We start from the raw sequence: 20,380 nt of genomic DNA, 5'->3' as shown, positions 1-20,380 counted from the left end.
GGCTGTTACTGTCTCCAGTGGCTTCCCATTTTGGGCCTCCTTGATGAGGTTGGACTCATTTCCTGTAGAAGAACATTAACTATTACACAGGGAATAAGGACTCTGGTCAAAGAAGCTTGGACATGCTCTCTTAGAGTTGGCTTTTCTTTCTTTCCTTTTTTTTTTTTAAGGTCTACTTATTTAAGCATATAGAATTGGGATACAGGCCAGAAATTCAGGGGCAGTGAGAGGATTTACCAGAGACAGAGTGGGGAGCAGAACAGCCAGATCAATGAAGTACACTGTTGACGGGAGAGGTCTGCCATGCCATGTGGGTCACCTCTGGGGCCAGGGATCAAACTTGCACTGAAGTGGCTGTGGCTAGCTTGCAGTGCTGCGGCCTAACCTGTTGCACCACCAGGAAGGGCCCTGAGTTGGCTTTACATTGTGAAAATTCAAAGACAGCAGGTACAGGATGCAGGGCTTCCCAAACTTGTTTAACTGGAAACACTTTTTCTAGAGGCCAGTGTTCTGAAAAATACACTCAGCACACACTAGCTGATACTAATACTCACTTCCCCCATATACTCTGCAGCTAAAATTCTGTGAATAACCATTATAGCTGGAAATGTCATGGTTAATTTCTCAATATTTTATGTAGTTTCTACCTATTTCTGAAGAATCTTGTAGCTAGAGAGAGATATGATTTTAGCCTCTCCCAATTCTATTTAATTATAAAACTCACAGAACAGCTCCATTGCATAATCTGAGGGGATACAGGAATAAACACAAAGGATGTAAAGAACAACAACAACAAAAAACCAGGCAGAACCCCTAGGATTTCAAGTCACCATTGATACATGGGTTCAGCATTCATTTGGAGAGCCCATGTTACAAGTGAACAAATGGATGGAAAGTGAGCTCTTCAATGTAATAGTGGAAAGTTCCAAGATGGATAGGAACATCTGATGGACTTATATTGGGATGCATTATATTGTACTTAGCTCCCTACCACAACCGGAGCAATTTCCTTCAATTAGGAGAGTCTAAGCAGTAAAGGAGGTCACTTAGGACCTACCAAGTTCCCCTAAGCAGAAGTACTTTATTTCACCTATTCCTCAATGAAGCCACTCAGACTGACACATACTACAAAATAATTTATGGCTTACATGAGGCGATCAATCCTTATTGTTTCCCTATTCGACAAGAGTCTCATCTCATACAAGTCAATCACAGCCTCCTTTGAAAAACTGTGGATGTGGACCCCTCTCATTAACTCCTGAAAACAGTAAAGTGGAGTAGGTCTAAGAATGTTTTCCAGAAGTAAGTGTAGATCTCCGTTCAGACACTGATGGATGGTTAATATTCTAGATAGCAGGGGCACCTGCTGAAACGGAGGGCTCCCTGGATTAAATGACCTCTAGTAGATCATGGAAAGTACAAATGAAATATTTCATTAAATAAAACAGATGGACAAGCACAGTTACCAAAATTTCCTTTCTAAGTACTCTTTAAAAAAGATGACAGGTAGAAACCACATTAATACAGAAATCTAAAGCCAACAGACACAAAGCAAAGGTTAACAGAAGACACCAAACATGTCCATCACGTCTCAGTGTGCTGCTACCCTGCAGTGTCAGCTGTGTATGGTCAGTGATGGAAACAGTTACAGCCATCCTAAGTGCCCTGAGGCTAATACTTCATGACAGCCACATGCAGAACTGGCCCTAGCTTCTATAACAATATTTCTCTTTTAGTTTGATGAAAATGTATTGGGATAAATATTCAAAAGAAAGTTTATTCTGGATTAAAGTCATACCTGATAAGTGAATGATGACTTTATGTAGAACATTTATTGATTCAAGGGAAATGGGATTCTGATAAAGACACAGACACTAGGTCATGGTTAAAAAGTTACAAGAAATCATTTCTTTGGGGTGTGGAGTGTGTACATTTTTCAAATAATGAAGTTTTCATACAGTGGAACTTTTTAGTCACAAAGTACACTCTCTTCTTATACCCATCCCCCAATAGGAGAAAGATTTGTGAATGGATATTTATGTTTCCTTCAACATTCCTGGCTTCAAGAATATAGTATGGATTATAGTTCTGGCAACATGTTAATTAGGAACATCATAAACATTAAATATTAAGCACTAATGTTAAGTAGCAATATGTACAGTGCTGAGCATGTTAACCTCATATTGTTATACAGAAAGATGCGGGGTGTTTGGTAGGTTGCTTCCCCTGGAGGTCCTACATCACTCAAACTCAACTTGCAGCAGCTGAGCAAACCATGCCTCTCCACATCTTAGCTTCCAAACCCAGCGTCCCGCCAACAGCTACCCAATTTCCAACACCTCCAGTTCAGGAACTATTACTGGCTTTCTCATTCCCTCACCTCCTTCTCTAAACTGATGACAAGTCCATAGTCTTAATTCTTGCATCATCAGTGCATCACTGCCACTGTCTATTCTCCTGTGGTTCTTCATCTCTGTACAACTGTTCTTTTGCCTAATTTCTCAGTCCCCTCCAATGCATCCTCCCCAGTGGCCATCAGGAAGATCTTTTAAAAACACAAATATCGATCCCATAACCCTATTTCTCAGGTTCCTCAGTGATTCCCCTTGAGTATATAGTGTGAGGCTTAACTAACGTAACAGGCATTAAGGACATTTTCCATATAATAACTTATGTAGTCATTAATCTAAGAAGAGCATCCTTCCTTCCTCCCTGCTTCCCTCCCTCTTTCTCTACCTACTGCCCTTCCTTCCTACCCTCCCTCCCTCCCTTTCTTCCTTCCACCACTGTTTGTGATTCAGAGGTACAGGTTCACATCTCTTTAGATGCCCATTACCATACAATCCTATCACCAAGGCATCCCCTGCCTTCTTCCTAGTTCATTGGGTCCCTCTACATCTACACTCCTTCCACTTCCTCTCTGGTAACCTCAATTCTACAGTCATATTTCCAGCGTTTGTTATTTGTTTGGTTTTGTCTGGTCTTTGTTTTTATTTCTCTATATTCCACATAAAAACCACTCAGCATTTATGTCTCCTGACTTAATTCTGTTAGTTTTCTTATTCCCTTTAGGTCCATCCATAGTATCACAAATGCTAAGTGTTCATCTTTTTTTGTTTTATTGCTGAGTAGTACTCCATTGTGTATATGCACAAATCTTCCTAATTTCTTATCTTCTCATCTGTCATTGAGAACATAGGTTGTTTCCATAACTTAGCTATTGCAAATAGTGCTGCAGTGAGTGTAAGGAAGCACATATCCCTCTGAATTTGTATTTTTACATTTTTCAAGTAAATACCTAGAAATGGGAATGCTCAGGCATATGCTAAACCTGACTGAAGTCAAGGATTTCTGCAGACAGTGGCCAGAGAAGGTGATACTTGAGCTAGGACTGAATCATAAAAAGGCATACAAGTAAAGATTTGAGGGCAGGGCCTTGAGATCAGAAGGGATTTTCTCTATATGAGGACAGAAATAATGTTTGTGGGCAGGAATGAGTGATTAAGGGGTGATGTGGGAGATGAAGACAGAGACAGGAGGGGCCCACAGGTCAGGACCTGGTATATCCTGCCAAAGAGTTTAGATTTTTTTTAAAGATTTATTAATTTATACATAGAGAAATGGGGTACAGGCCAGAGGTGCAGGGTGGTGAGAAGATTCACTGAGACAGATTGGGGAGCAGAACAGGCAGATTGACAAAGCATACTGCTGAGGGGAGCAGCAGTCAGGAGAGGTCTGCAGCACCATGTGGTCACCTCCGGGGCAGTTGGGGATCGAATTCATGCTGCAGAGACTTAAGCTTCTTAGTGCTGTGCTTTAACCCGCTGCACCACCAGGGAGGGCCCAGAGTTTAGATTTTATTCCATGTGCAGTAGCATGCTGCAGAGGGCCTTAAGCAAGGGAGTATTAAGGCCCCCTTCCTTGTCCCCACTATACTTTCTTTCTCTCTCTCTTTATTATAACACCTGTCATTTGAGTAACCATTCCTTTTTTAAAAAAGATTTATTTATTTATGCATAGATGACCTGGGGTACAGGCCAGACATGCAGGGGGTGCGAGGATTCATCAGAGATAGAGTGGGGAGGAGGATAGGCAGATTGACTGCAATACACTGCTGAGGGGAGCAGTGGGCAGGACAGGAGAGGTCCACTGCACCATGTGGGGCACCTCCCTGGTCAGGATCCATGCAATGGCTGCAGGCAGCTTCACAGTGCTGCACCCTAACCCTGTGCCACCAGGGTAACAATTCTTTATCAGTGTGAAGTCACTGGAAAAGAGATCTTATTATGGACCTTTGAGTCCTCAGAACTAAACACAGAGCATACACAGTAGGTAGTCAATGAATTTTGATTGATTAAAAATCAATAATAATTTCCTTCCAATATCTGAGTCCTTCTTGCTATGGCATGTTTAGCATTTGGAGAATAACTAATTTTTTCTTTTAATCTTTGTAATACCTGTTGACATGTGCAAAATAGAAACAGATTCAAGCTATAAAAGGTGGCTAAAATTAAAAACATCACCTTTGGGATATACATCAGCGCTGCTGTTCCTATAGATTCTAAACTTCATGAGCTCATAAGCATCCTAGGAACTAAGGCACGAGATAAGGAGTACCATCATCCAACCAATGTTCTTGATTAAGATCCACAAGCCTCTTAGGCCTGAGTCAGTAGAAGAGAGGTTACAATAAGGCTGGATGACCTAGCAAACAGACAGGCTGCTGATAGTGAAGCATCGGGGATTTTCTGGAGCCTGACTCTGGAGCTGGGTTGAAAAAGTGAACAAAAGGAGGAATAGCTATAGTAGTGCATCATTTAGAAACAGGATACCTCAAAATCCAGCAGTTCAACCCAGGTATCTCATAATGTTAGCTCAGCTCACTATGATTTGGGATTAGTAGGAAAGAAGGCTGTAGTTACTTTGGTTGATCTGTCCTTAAAAAGACAGTCCCGGGCCCTCCCTGATGGCGCAGCGGGTTAAAGCACAGCACTAAGAAGCTAAAGCCACTTCCACATGAGTTCGATTCCGGCCTGCCCCGGAGGTGACCATATAGCACGGCAGACCTCTCCTGACCAGCCCGCTGCTCCCCTCAGCAGTGTACTTCGTCCATCTGCCTGTTATGCTCCCCACTCTGTCTCTGGTGAATCCTCTCGCCCTCTGCGTCTCTGGCCTGTACCCCAGTTCTGTATGCACAAATAATAAATCGTTAAAAAAAAAAAAGACAGTCCCTTGAAACACATTTAGGAGTAGCTTTAGAGGTGTGTTATTGTAAAAACATTAATCTGAAGGGATATATGTGCCCTGTGTTTATAGCAGCACTATTTACAATAGTCAAGTTATGGAAACAACCTATGTGCTCAACGGCAGATGAGTAGGTGGTGTATGCACACAATGGAATATACTCAACTATGTAAATGAGATGAAATCCTGCCATTTGTGATAATCTGAATGGACCTGGAAGTGACATAAGTGAGAAGGAAACAGACAAATGCTGGATAATTTCACTCCTATGCAGAATATAAAGGAACAAAATAAAGAAATGGGCAAAACTATACCAAAACAAACCCTGGCTATCTGATTACCAGAACTGAGGCTACTCAAGAGAGAGAGGGTTAGGGGACATTCAGGGCAATGGTGAAGGGCTGTGGGGGCTTTGGTGGTGGCAATGGCAGGGTAACATACATTACAAGGATAGAGTTCTAACTTCGGCAGTGTTGTAAACCAGTGTTACCTCAATTAAAAAGAAGTTACAGGACAAAAGGATGTTATTGGATACAAACAATATATGAAAAAGAACCAAAAGCAATCATAGCTGATCGTCAACACTGGGGCACTGGGCGTGTATATGTTGGTTTCTGGGTGGAGAGAGGAATGAAAGTGTAGGGCAATGCATGGAGGTGGAGGTAAAGAAGTAGGAAGAGAAGAGAGACTCTGTTAGTCAATCTCTCCCTAGATAAAACACTAGAATGAACAATATCATTCCATTTGTATGACAGTTCTTACACTGTTACATATATTTAAAAAGTACAATCTTTTCATGTAGACTTAATGGATGTTGCTTGTTTTCCTTCCCTGCAGTTAGAGGTTACATTCTATTTCTTGCACCTGCAACCTGTCTCTTCATCCACATGCACACACATCCTGTGCCATGTCCGCTATCAAGCCATGGGAGGGAGCAGCCTCTGTGGCCCTGAGATTGTTTCAGTTTCCAGAATCACAAACAGATGTGGTTGGTCTTGCTTGTATTAATAGTACACACACACACACACACACACTCACACATACACACACCCAAAATGTTGGGAGACAATGGTTCTCATAAAAACAAATAACAACAACAACAAACCAGGATGACAGAATAATGATAGCCAGGTATCCTACAAATATGTTCCCTTTCATGAATTAGATCATTTTGAAACATCTACCAGGACATCAAGAATCCCATTCAAATTTTAACTCTTTTAAATAGAATTCATCTAGTGATAAGAGTAACACACAGAAGATAGAAATAAAAATATAGAATTCATCAAAGCTTAATGTCCTTAGATTCATTTGGAAATGAGATTTAGTGATACTGGGACCACAGATGGGTTCAGAACATGCGTGTCTCCTTTCTAAAACCATTTTCAGTTGAAATAGGCTTGCATGGTCAGAAAAAAAACCTTCCTAGACATAACATCTTTCTCATCAAAATATTATTTTGTTGATCCTAATCTTCTACACAATTAACCTGGTGCTCCCCCTGTTTAAGACTACCCCAACACTAGCTGCCCCATCACCTTGGATGCCCCATTTTCTGGACCAAGAGTATCAATAACTTCTGTGGATGGCAGTTGTTATATCCCCTGGAGGTGGTGGGCAGGCTGCGGACTAAACATTCACCTACACTAGCGTTGAACTTACCTTCCAGCACCAGCCCAAACCGGAGAACAGGAGGGCTGGTCCTCAGCAAACCTGGGAACATTGTATATTTACATGTTTTAAGGCCACTGCCTTTGTTCAAAACACTGCCAACTTCCCTATTGGGGCAGTTTTCAAAATTAATTTACGAAATTTGACATGAACAGCAAATTGTTCTCAATATTCTACTATTTTATCACATTTAATTTTTGATCCCAAAGGACTATCTACCACTTTATTGACAAGTGTTGACTATGAATGATGCTTGATATTCCTCAAATACCAACCTATACCCAAAGCTCACCCCCACCACACACCACACTTAATGAGGTGTTGTAGTGGGTAAGGTACAAGTGACTGCTTGAATTTGTATCCTTTCATCATTTGCTGTATCACTGTGGAGAACTTACTTACTCACAACAAATGCTCCAAATGATTTCTAAAAAAAGGATAATAATAATACCTATATCACAGTGTCATTGTATCCACTAATTAACATATAGAAATACTTACGAGCAGAGTCCGATACATTGTAAGTACCATTAAACATTCATTAGTGTATTTTGTGTTTACACCATAATTAACATATAACAAATCACAGGTTTTGAAAAGCAAAAAACTAAAACAATAACATTAATATCAATGAAGTGAGCACATGGTACACTTATTTATTAATATTAACCTCTTCTAAGTAAGGCTATGTAGGGATGGAAAACCAGCATTTAAGCTACTTTCTCTATTTTGAAATAAAGACTGGGTCCATCAAATAATGATCACAAACCATGTACTATGTATAGGCCTAGAAGGATGGTGCTTTTTATACTGTTTCTAACTTTCACTACTGTCCTAAAGGGAATTATTATCTCAGTTGCTAATTTTGAGTCAGAAGCTCAGAAGGCTTAAAAAACTTAGCCAAGGGCACTCAGGGCTAGGAGGGTGGAGGTAATTCTCTCTGGTTCTCACTATTCCTGTTCTTCCTATTACATTTCACTGAGTCCATAAAGTGATGCAATTGATTTTTTAAACAAACACCTAAATTGCTATAATCCCTTTACAATAGTCACCTTGGCCAACTCTATGCTTGCATGATCCAAGGGCACTGCCTTTCTCAAAACATCTGGCCACTCCTATATTAGAATTGATTTCAAAGTTAATTTAAGGGTGTTGAAGCTACAATAAATCACTTTCACTATTCTATAGTCATGTCTAGTTATATTTGATTTTTTACCTCAGAGAGTATCATTCAGATTTATCATCCACTTTATATATAAGATTCAGCTGTTAATGCTATTTGATGTTCTTCAAATATCAAATCTGTCCCTAAATCATGAAGGTGTGTGACAGTAAAGACTATTAACAAGACTCTCTCTGGTTCAAACTCTGAAGTCAATTCCAAAGGAGGGTTTTAAAAATTGTTTTGGCCAATCGCCAACATTTTTAACATAAACTTTCATCCTTGCAGAGGGGCAGAAGCCACTTGATTGAATACATTCTTGTGTGATTACAACAATATCAGGTTCATTCCTTCATCCACCCTGACATCTGTATAATGGCAGCTCACACACATGCAGAAAATCACTGCACCCACGTGGGTGAATTCAGTAGTGCCAATACCAAGGCTGTGATCACAGCTGGCCGTTGATAAATTAAAAATTCTGAATTTCTGGGCCCTCCATGGTGGTGCAGCGGGTTAAAGCATAACACTAAGAAGCTAAAGCCACTTCAGCATGAGTTCGATCCCCGCCCTGGAGGTGATCCATATGGCGTGGCAGACCTCTCCTGACCCTCCCGCTGCTCCCCTCAGCAGTGTACTTTGTTGGTTTGCCTGTTCTGCTCCCCACTCTGTCTCTGATAAACCCTCTCACCATGCCTGCACCTCTGACCTGTATCCCAGTTCTGTATGCATAAATAAATAAATCTTAAAAAATTCTGAATTTCTGCAGGCTCCTTTATTGTCTAGCTCTTGGTTTAGTATTTGAGAAATAAAATATTGTTTTTAAAAACTGATTTTAGAAACACTGTGTTTTCAACATATCACATAAGATTAAGGTAATCACTGAAATTCAGAAGGGGATTCTTGCAAATTTAATAGAAAACTCAATAGACATTCTCTGGAAATGGAAGCCAATTAATAAGTCATCTGAATTTTTGTGAAATGCTCCTGGCATATAATCAATCATGCACATCTACATGACCCATATTTCTTGAAGGTTATGAAAGTATTTTCCTCTAACAAGCTCTTTTTATGCCCCTAGAATGTCCTTTTCTCACTCCCCATTACATTTACTATCTCTGTGGCTACATTACTCACTTCAGGGGCATTAAATCACCAATTGCAATCAAATCTGGATCATTTCAGTGATATTCCCATTATGCAGAAAGTCATACACACACAATACTACAGTGTCAAAGACAGTAAATCTCTAAAATCAGTTCAGCTATGCTAGTTTTCAGAAGCTTGTTACTTCATACTTCAAAAGCAAACAGAAACTAGGGGATGTCAGGCAGTAATTCATTAAAAGGAACCTTTTCCTTGAGCCTATACTACTCAGGTTTACTGCTACTGTTACTTTTACAAATTATTTGGCTCATTAGAAAACCAACTAACTTACTCCTTTTGAACTCAAGTTTTCTGTACCTTGCTCTAGCATTTTCCTTTCCAAATTTCCTTCACCAGAATGTTAGCTATAATCCTAATTATGAAGCTTCAAAATTAAATTCTTGTTCCCAAGTTTCTTTTTCTTCCCAGGATATGCTGCCAATGGTCCTCAAACGTTTTTATGTTTCAAATCTGACACAAAAGATCTATACCGGATGATTAAAAACAGCTGTATCCAGATAGGATTACTCCCTGACAATTGGCCTGCACCAGTACCAAAGAATTAAATTCACTAAGCAACTATTAGGTAGCAACATTAATGATGACTTGAACGTGAATTCGATGAGCCAGATATTCTGTTAAGCCTCCCAAGACAATCAACTCTCAATTTAGTCACTTTAGTATAATGGTAACAGGAGAAGCAGCATAATCTGGAGAAAGAAAAATACTGCTTTCTCTTTAAATGATTCATGGATCATTTAGACACTCTTAAGAGTTTATGAGACATGTTGATTAGAATGTTAAGTGGATGCCCTGATGGCACAACAGGCTAAAGTGCAGCACTGTGAAGCTGGCTGCAGCCACTTCAGCATGAGCTCAATCCCTGCTCAAGAGCTGACCCACATGATGCTGCGGACCCCTCCTGTCTAGCCTGCTGCTCCCCTCAGCAGTGTACTTCGGCAATCTGCCTGTTCTGCTCCCCACTCTGTCTCTGGTGAATCCTCTCACTGCTCCTACACCTCTGGCCTGTCTCCCACTTCTGTGTGCATAAATAAATAAATCTTTGAGGGGCAAAAAAAATGATGAGCAGTGGTCAGGTGTCTGCACTCTACTCTTCTTCTAGTTAACTCATTTCATTTAGGCCCAGATACACAGTGAAATCTAAACATGCTTTCCAAAGACCCAGAATCTTTCCCTCACCTCAAGGGAGGTCTTCTCCAGAGGAAATGCTTTCAGATTTATTTTATTAGAAAATTTCTTGATTTAGCTGAAGGTTTCACCTAGTAGACTGCAGTGACAAATTATCTTACATATTACGCCTATTACCCTCCAAAAAACGTCACTAGTGAGATTTTTCCAGCTACAGGACTTCCCTCCCTCATAAATTTCTGCCCACAATCCTGAGCTTTCATGGTTCTTGTATCTTTCTTGTGAGTCATCACAGTTAAATATAACGTGAACTATATTTGTAACAAAAAATTACTAGTAATAACATTAAAAAATAAAATTAAATTAAAGAATATATTTTATTCTACCTAAGTTACCAAAAACAGTTTCAACATATGATCAATATAAATGATTATGAGACAGTCTGCATTCTTTTTTCCTGTCAAGTTAACAAATACCAGATTGTTTCACTCACATGCAGAATATAAACAAGCAAAGAAACAGAAAACAACTAAAACTAACCCTAGAAATCTAACTGCAGAATTGGTGCTGGGCAGGGTATAAACATGCATGTTTGTAGAGGTTTAAATGTATAAACCCCAAAGCTGACACAATGATATAAACTTCATTTACCTCAGTAAATGTGAGAAAACTTGACGTTACTATAGGGGAGGCATAGGGATGGGGAGCAAGAGGAGTAGGCACCCAATTATCTGTGTTGAAGAAATATGGGGCTTTATTTCAGGTGTGGTGTAACATATATCTGAAGAGGTGTGAACCTATACTCCTAAATCATCCACAGTGCTGTAAACCATTGTTATGTCAATAAAAATAGTACATTAAATAACACACACTGAGTCAGACTGCTTGGGTTCAAATAACACACACTGAGTCAGACTGCTTGGGTTCAAATTCCCTTGAACTAGCTACGTGAACTCGGACAAATCATTTCACCATACAATGCCTTGGTTTCCTTTTCTCTAAAAAAATGAGAGTAATAATGGCACCTACCTCATAGGATTATTGGGTGAGTTAATGCAGCACTAAAAACAAGAATGAAAAAGATACCTGTCAACCCATAGAATGTACCATACCAGAAGTGAACCCTAACATGGCTATGGGGTTCATCATTTGTAGGCTCATCACTTGTAATCACTGTACCCCCCTGGTACAGGATGTTGCCTGGGGTAAACTATGCACGTGTTGGCCAGGGAATTTGTGGAAACTCTCTGAACTATCCACTTGATTTTTCTGTAAATGGAAAACTGCTCAAAGTAATAAATTATATTAAAGTAGAGACCCTATTTGTAAAATACTTAAGTATATTTTACATTTATATTTATACAGATATATCAATAAATGTTTAAATAATATATACAATGGAATAAAAACATTACAAATTATATAAACATTACTTATCAAGGATATAATTTCATTATTTAAAATAGGCAAGGTTGTTCCACTGACAAAACTACCTCCTGCTCCCCATTGAACCTCAGGGACATATGGGTTGGCCATAATGCTGCCACTGTCCTATCACTGCCCAGGAGTGGGTGGCAAGAACCTGCTGGCACAGGGAATCCTGCCTGGCCACCTGTCTTGAAGGCCTCCCTGTGATGAGTGTGTAACTGCTATTTCTGGAGCCGCCTACAAGCCACTGCCCACATGGTGGGCTTCTGGCTCACAAAGTGCCTGCTCAGATACTGGTAGCGTTTGGCTCACATCTACCACTGTGACTTCCCAGCACGTGACCACCAAGCCTTGTTCTTTCAGGCTGGACTTTGGCTTCAGTGGGTCATTGAATTGCTGCCCCTCTTGCTGACCTCACAGCAGCCAGCTTCATATTACAATACAAAACTCTTCTGACCTTGAAATACCCCTATGCAGCTCCAACTCAGGAAATTAATACCTATGAGCAGGCAAGCTGTTTATAACCACCCTTGATTTGTAATCATAAATTCTTACCTGCTTTTCTCATCTAGACTGAGAGTCAGTGAAAGGTATTTTTATCAAAATAACCAATCTGAGCAACTTACAAACCTACTGTGCACAAGTGTGTGAATGGCTTACATACAAGTCTATTTAAATTGCTAAAGCATAATTTGGTTTCACAAAAAACGAGAGACAATAAAATGTCAACCGTTAGGAAACTGGTGAAAGAAATTATAAGTAGAACTCTTTAAAAAATACAGAAAAACTACATGAAGTAAAACACACATACACACACACACACACACAGAGAGAGAAAGGATGATCTTTATGGAGAAAAGACTCTAAAACAGATTTCCCCTCTATTGGAGTTTAGAACATTCAGGTTTGGTATGACTTGGTAGGTTATTTTCGGGGCTCTGAAACCCTCAAATCTTTTTCCAAATAAATTTATGTTTATAACATTCTGAATTCCCCAACATAACCTAGCAAATCATACCAAATGGGAAAATTCTACTTTCTGATATCAGAGGAAATATGTGCATGAAATTATGGCAAATTCAGACAGTGTACAATAGATTTTGTCATACCTGTATGACAAGAGGAAGAAAAATATTTTTGTGTAAAAATCTCTGAAATGATAAAAAAAACCCCAAAATCCTAGGCCCTCCCTGGTGGCGCAGTGGGTTAAAGCACTGCACTAAGAAACTTAAGCCAATTCTGCATGAGTTCGATCTCCGCCTGCCCCAGCTGAGATCCATATGGCGAGGCAGACCTTTCCTGACCTGCTCGCTGCTTCCCTCAGCAGTGTACTTTGCCGATCTGCCTGTTCTGCTCCCCACTCCGTTCCTGGTGAATCTCACCCTCCACATCTCTGGACTGTACCCCAGTTCTGTATGAATAAATAAATAAATATTTAAAAAAAAAACTAATACCAGTGGTTATTTCTTTGTGTATATTTGTGTATGGGGAAGCGTAGGGTAAGAGTAAGAACTGGGTAGATAAGGGGGCAGAGTAGGATGGAAAACTTTTTACCACATGCCTTTTTATATTTTTTGATGTTTGAACCATGACCCTATTAAGAAAAATTAAATATGCAATAAAAATAATAACCTGTTCTGCCAGCTTTAGGGAGATGGTGAGTGTTTTATGAATTATAAAGTACCTAGGAGAATTCATGGTCTTTCGTTTTACCACTCCCATTCTTGCTATCAAAACAGAGACATCACTCTTGGATGGTGACACTTAAAGGAAAGCAGAGGTTGAATACTAGCATGGCAGCAAGAAACCTGACATGAGGTGAGAAATTTCCATCAGCAACAGAGAGAAGGGTTTCATAGGATTCAGTTCATTAACCCAACTCAACATTGAACACAATGTTTTATAGTTGGAATCTTTCACTTAGTAACATACATTTAAGTTCCTCTTTTGGTGGCTTGATAGCTCATTTCCTTTTAGTGCTAAACAATCTTCCATGGTCTGACGTACTATATACTTTATTCATCCTTTTATCTAGAGTAGGACTTCTTGGTTACTTCCAAGTTTGGGGATTTATGAACAAAACTGCTCTTAACATTGAAGTGCATGTTTTTGTGCAGACATAAATTTTCCATTGGTAAAGACAAAGAGGTGTGTCCACTGGATCATATGGTAAGAGTATGTTTAGTTTTTCTTTTTTTAAGATTTATTTATTTATACATACAGAACTGGGGTGCAGGGGGGTGAGAGGATTCACCAGAGGCAGAGTGGGGAGCAGTACAGGCCAACTGACAATTACACTGCTGAGGGGAGCAGTAGGTGGGTCAGGAGAGGTCTGCCGCGCCATGTGGGTCACCTTTGAGGTGGGGATTGAACTCATGCTGAAGTGGCTTTAGCTTCTCAATGCTGTTCTTTACCTGCTGCACCACCAGGGAGGGCTCAGAGTATGTTTAGTTTTGTTAGAAACTTTGATCCTGTCTTCCCAAAGTGGCCATTCCATTTTCATCCCCAGCAGCATTCCATGTCTTTGATATTATTTCTTGTTGCCAATGCTCTGGATTCTGACAACTCCAGTAGGTGTGTGGAATATCTCTTGTGTTTTAACTTGTATTTTCCTGATGACATAGGATGTGGGGAATCTTTTCATATTTATGTTTGCTATTTGTATATCTTCCTTGGTGCTGTGTCTGATCACATTTGTTGTCTTTCCCTGAGTTTTAGGTAGTCTTTGTATATTTTGGATATCTGTCTTTGATCAGATGTGTGTCTTTGCAAATATTTTTTCTCAGTCAGTGGCTAGTCATTTAATTCTCTTTCTATTGTCTTTCATGGAGCAGAGTTTTTAATTTTAAGGAAATCCAGGTTATCAATTTTTTACAAGATTTATTTATTTGTGCATACAAGAACTGGGGTGCAGAACAGGCAGATTACTGAAATACATCATTGAGAGCAGCAGGCAGGCCAGGAGAGGTCTGCTGTGCCATGTGGGTCACCCCCCCTAACCTGGGATCAAACTCATGGTGCATTGGCTATGGTGCATTCATAGTGCTATGCTTTAACACGTTGCACCCCAGGGAGGACCCGATTATTAATTTTTTTTAAAGATTTATTTATTTGTGCATACAGAACTGGGGTACAGGCCAGAGGCTTAGGGATGGTGAGAGGCTTCACCAGAGACAGAGTGGGGAGCAGAACAGGCAGATCGACAAAGTACACTGCTGAGGAGAGCAGCGGGCGGGTCAGGAGAGGTCTGCCACGCCATGTGGTCACATCCGGGGCAGGTGGGAATCGAACTCATGCGGAAGCGGTTTTAGATTCTCAGTGCTGTGCTTTCACCTGCTGCGCCACCAGGGAGGGCCAATTTTTAAAAAGATTTATTTATTTATGCATTCAGAACAGGCCAGAGATGCAGGGGCAGTGAGAGGATTCAGCATAGTCAGAATGGGGAGCAGAACAGGCAGATTGACAAGGTCCGCCACTAAGGGGAGCAGGAAAGATCTGCTGCACCATGAGGATCATCTCTGAGGTGGTGATCGAACTTGCAATCAGAGCTTGTGATGGATCTCATACTGAGGTGGCCAGGGTCAGCTTCGCAGTGCTGCACTTTAGCCCATTGAGCCACCAGGGAGAGCTCCGATAGTGCTGCACTTTTAACCCACTTTGCTTTAACCGCTGCACCACCAGGAGAGGTCCATCAATTATTTTTATATATTATATTTTATCTTCGGTTTTGCATCAAAAAAGGCATCATCATAACAAACACCATCTAGGAGTTTTATAGTTTTGAGCTTTCATTTAGGTACATGATCCATTTGGTGCATGTTGCAAGGTCTGTTTCATTTCATTTTATTTTACATGTGGCTCTCCAGTTGCTCCAGTACCACTTGTTGAAAGACTGCCTTTTCCCCATTGCCTTTACTCCTTTGTTAAATATCAGTTGGCCATATCTATGGCTTTTTATTTCTGTTCTCTATTCTGTTTCATTGATCAATTTGTCTGTTCTTTAATTAGTTTCATAATAACCTGATTATTGTGTTGTAGCTAATTGTAAGTCCTGAAGTCAACTAGCTTCAAATTTTGAAGTCTTCCAATTTTGTTGTGATCCTTCAATATTACCTTTGTACTTACTTCCTTGACTTTTCTTTCCATAAATAATAAATCATCCTGTGTTTTCACTTTGTCTTTCCCCCATCACCTCTTACTTGCTTTAAAATTTATTTTTATTTTTATTTATTTTTTTAAGAATAATATAATAGTTTAACATTATTTTGTGCCTTTTTTCCAGCTCATTTGTAATCCCAGTGGGCTTCCCATCACCAAATCACTCATATGCCATCACTATAGTCCAGTGCCTTTCCCTCCCCCCATCATTTTTGATCCCATCCCCCAACCTACCCCTGTAAAATGTCTCTGGTATATAATCATTCATTATTATTATTATTTTCTCCCCTGGTCCTTTATACTCTTGCTATGAGTGAGGCCATCTGGTATTTTTCCTTTTCTTTCTGGCTTACTTCACTGAGCATGATCCCTTCCAGCTCCATCCATGTTGCTGCAAAAGGCATGTGTTTATCTTTCTTGATTGCTGAGTAATATTCCATTGTGTACACATACCACATCTTTTTAATCCAGTCATCTACTTTTGGGCATTTAGGTTGATTCCATGTCTTTCCTATTGTAAATAACTACTTTTTTATTTTATAATAGTTTATTTTTACATCATTTTCACACCTGCCTTTAACCAAATTTTGAACTTTTCTGTCACCATAACATTTATTTTATGCTCTGCGACCACAATCAACTATTGTATGCTTTATTTGTATGTTGACTTGAAAACCAATAAAAAGCCACTACTTTTTTATGATGATGTAATAATGCTCTCCTGTCAGCTAAGAAGAACACTATGACTATCTGCCTTCTTTAAATACATTATCAGGACTCTTGGGTCATTCAAAGTTTTCTAGCAACAAGGACAAATGGACCTATTCTATTATTCTAGTACATGTTCTAAAACATACCATATTTTTGGTTTAATTAATATTTTAGCAATGATTACATTTAATATTTTTTTCATTTAATATCGACTGTACTTTCTTTCATGTGTTATAAGGATACTTATACCATAATGTCACGTTCCCCACCTTTCAATCAAATCAAATCAAAGGGATCCTGTATTCCCCTCTTTTCTTACAGTCTTCTTTTGGGGGCCTTTGCATCCTGTTCTCCACTGTGGACTGGTTGGTCCCTAAATCTGACTCTCAACTCGGATAAATTTTCCTTTCATGGTCTCCTGATACACTGTTTCTTGGATCTCTTGAATATTTTTTGTTTTGTTCTTCTTCCTCATTTTTTGTGGAAGATATCTTCAAAAAGTTTCTTTAAAAGTTCATGTGAGAGGCCCTCCCTGGTGGCGCAACAGGTTAACACAGCACTGTAAGCTGGCTGCAGCTACTTCAGTGCAAGTTCGATCCTTGGCCTGGAGATGACCCACATGGCATGGAATACCTCTCCTGACCTGCCCACTGCTCCCCTCAGTAGTGTATTTCGTTGATCTGCCTGCTCTGCTCCCCCACTCAGTTTCCAGTGAAGCCTCTCATCACCCCAACACCTCTGGCATAAATAAATAAATCTTTAAAAAAAAAAAAAAGTAAATGTGAGGACTTAGCTTACCAAGTCCTTGCATATTGCTAAGAGTTTTGATTCTGCCTTATGTGTAACTGATCACTGGGCACAGAATTCTAAGTTCACAATATTTATTCCTCTCCTTGTGAAATCATCATCTATGTGTTCTATCCCACTGGTGTACATATGAATCACATGGTGATTTTATTATTATGCAGAGGCTAGCTAGAGTTGAAAATTGGTTATTATCACGGTGTTAGCTAACACCTTTGGCATATTACATGATTACCATTTACTTTTTATGGTGAGAACATGTCTACTCTCTTAACATCTTTTAAGTATGTGTAAGTATTATACACTGTAATCACCATGCTGTACCTTAAATTTTTGGAAGTAATTCATGTTATAACTGGAAACATGCACACTTTGACCAATAGCTTCCCATTCCCCATCCCTGAGCTCCATTCTACTCTCCATGAGTTTGGCTCATTTAGATCCCAGAACAGTATTTGTCTTTCTCTGTCTGACTTATTTCACTTAGCTGAATGCCCTTAAGATCCATTCACATTGGCTAATGGTTGGGTTTCCTTCTTTCTTGCGACTGAATAATATCCTTTTTATACATTCAAATGCTGCTGTAGGCAAGTTGTTTCTATATCTTGGTGATTATGAATAAAGCTGGAATGAACATGGCCGAGCAGATATTTCTGCAGGATAGTGATTTCATTTCCTTTGGGTATATACCCAGAAGTGAGATTGCTGAATCATATGGTGATTTTTTTAATTTAACTTTTGAGAAATCTCCATACTGTTCCCATAGTGGCTATATAAGAAGTGTTTGGATTGGTTATCTACTTTTCTCTATTTTTTCATCTCTTTTTCTTTTTGTTCTATTCTCTGTTAGATTTCCTCTTCTATTGAATTTTGGAGAGCTTATTTTTAATCTCTATGAATTCTTTCTTTTTCTATTTGTTTTCATATCATTTCTTAAACATGCTAGTGAGAGCTGTTACTTGTTTGTCTGTTTAAAGGTTTCTGGATTATCTTTACTTCCTCTGGGGTTAATTTTTCTGTTTATCTTGGTCTTTCTTTCATGTTTCTATTTCCTCCAACATATTTGATAATTCTTGTTATCTGTCCATGCTTAAGAATAAAGGATTAGGTAGGTGACTTGAATTTTCCTTGCTATTGTTTCCCTTGATTTACTGTTTTCCTTGATTTACTCTTCGATAATGTCACAATAAACAACTGTTGACATGGACATTCTTTTATTAATCATCATTAGGTTTTTTCCATATGTTTCTTACAGTGTTGAATAAATATTCATGTGTGTATGTATGTGTGATGGGTTGGCAATTATTTCTATGGAATACATTCTTAAAAATGAGATTGCTGGCTAAAAGCAATGCACATTTATAACAACTGTTTATTGTGGAAATTTTCAAATATTTGGAAAAGCTAAACATAATATTATACTTATTACCTTAATTTGTTTGAAAGGATGTGAAAAGTTGCAGACTTGAGAGAAGTCAGTCTGATGTATCTATACCACTACCTACTTTCACCCTCCTTTTAAATTATGTCGAAGCAAATGTCAGATAACAAGTCGTATCATCCAAACTAATAGACCTTCAAATTTTAATAGATTCTGCCAAGTATTTCCCCACAAATCTTAGTAATTCCTTTTGATCCTGAGAAATATCTATTTGTCAATATGTAGTGATGGGTAATGCATTTTTCTTTTCTTCCCTGGGATTAGGGGCAAGAAACAAATATAACCCCCCCACCAAGTTCTACATCAGCACAGAAATAGATAAAAGATTTCAAAATATCATCTGAAGAACTAGATATGATTATTTTCCTTTGAATTTTTTAGTCAAACTAACTTAACAGCACTGCACTCTTCATTAGATAGATGAATGCACCTGCTCAGTGGGACAGCATCACCCCCCAAGTATGTAGATCCTGCTTACGGAAGCCTGATGTGTACCCAGGAGCACGCTGGAGTGCACTCTCACTGCAGGCAAGCAAAGCTGGAAAGAAGGGCTAGAATGCACCAATCCAACACACTCAGTTTCCCTTTTCCAAAATCACACCTCAGTCCCTCCTCTCAGAAGAGGGAGGTAAAGACAGTAGAAAGCAGCCGCATTATTACACCACAGTGACTCATGATGATGATGAAGAGAAACAGAGCTCCCCCAACAACTGTTATCAATCTGCTTCATTTTTCCCAAACTGATAGGTGATGTTTTAACTTCAGTGTCCCTCGCTTCTACTAAAAGTGGCCTCTTTTTCATAGGCTTACTGGCCATTACATTTCCTTTTCTGTAAATTTCCCGTTTTGTCATCAATCTTTTTCTTATCTACTTGTAGGAAGTTTTTTGTTTAAATATTAAGGGATATTAACCCTTTGACAGGCACACCATTGCAAATATTTTCTCCCATTTGACTTTTGCCTGGATTTGTAGTGTCCCTTCTCACTGAAAAACTTGCATGTTTTTAATTTAGTAATACCATTCAGCAAAGATGAGAACTGCTTTCTTGTGATGAAATACAATAGAATCTCGGGCATTCCAGGTTTATTGGAAATACTGTAAAAGCCCATTGAAAAAGGCTGAAGTTTTATTGTAAGTACATAGTAAAAAGATGCTATAATAGTTTTTACCTCCCCCCCCCTCAGTTGACAAGGATAACCTTATTAAAAATCTACTAGTAGTTCCCTAGCTATCATATGTCATGTAGCCACTTACACGGGCAGAAAATTGTAAAATCAATTTAAACAGTTTGGGAAGTGAATGAGGTCACTTCAAAATGATTTTAATCTACTGCCCTAATTGCACCCTAAGTGCCTGCATACATTCCTTCCAATTTAAAATTCTAATTAGGGGTTGACAACTTTAAAATGCCTTGGTGATACAACCTGGAGGGAGCGAGAGGGTGTGCTGGCTTCCCCTTCCTTAT

The 20,380-nt window shown here is 39.2% G+C and overlaps 1 protein-coding gene across 1 annotated transcript in view; it reads right to left on the bottom strand.

The window, feature by feature from the left end:
* The window catches only part of APBA1 (amyloid beta (A4) precursor protein-binding, family A, member 1), a 199,977-nt gene that overhangs the window by 62,926 nt on the left and 116,671 nt on the right, over positions 1-20,380 (bottom strand). The gene's annotated exons all lie outside the window — the stretch shown is intronic.

Source organism: Condylura cristata, unplaced genomic scaffold (assembly GCF_000260355.1).
Source record: "Condylura cristata isolate star-nosed mole 26May11 unplaced genomic scaffold, ConCri1.0 scaffold00006, whole genome shotgun sequence".
NCBI lineage: Eukaryota > Metazoa > Chordata > Mammalia > Eulipotyphla > Talpidae > Condylura > Condylura cristata.
This window is presented reverse-complemented; position numbering and strand designations above follow the sequence as displayed.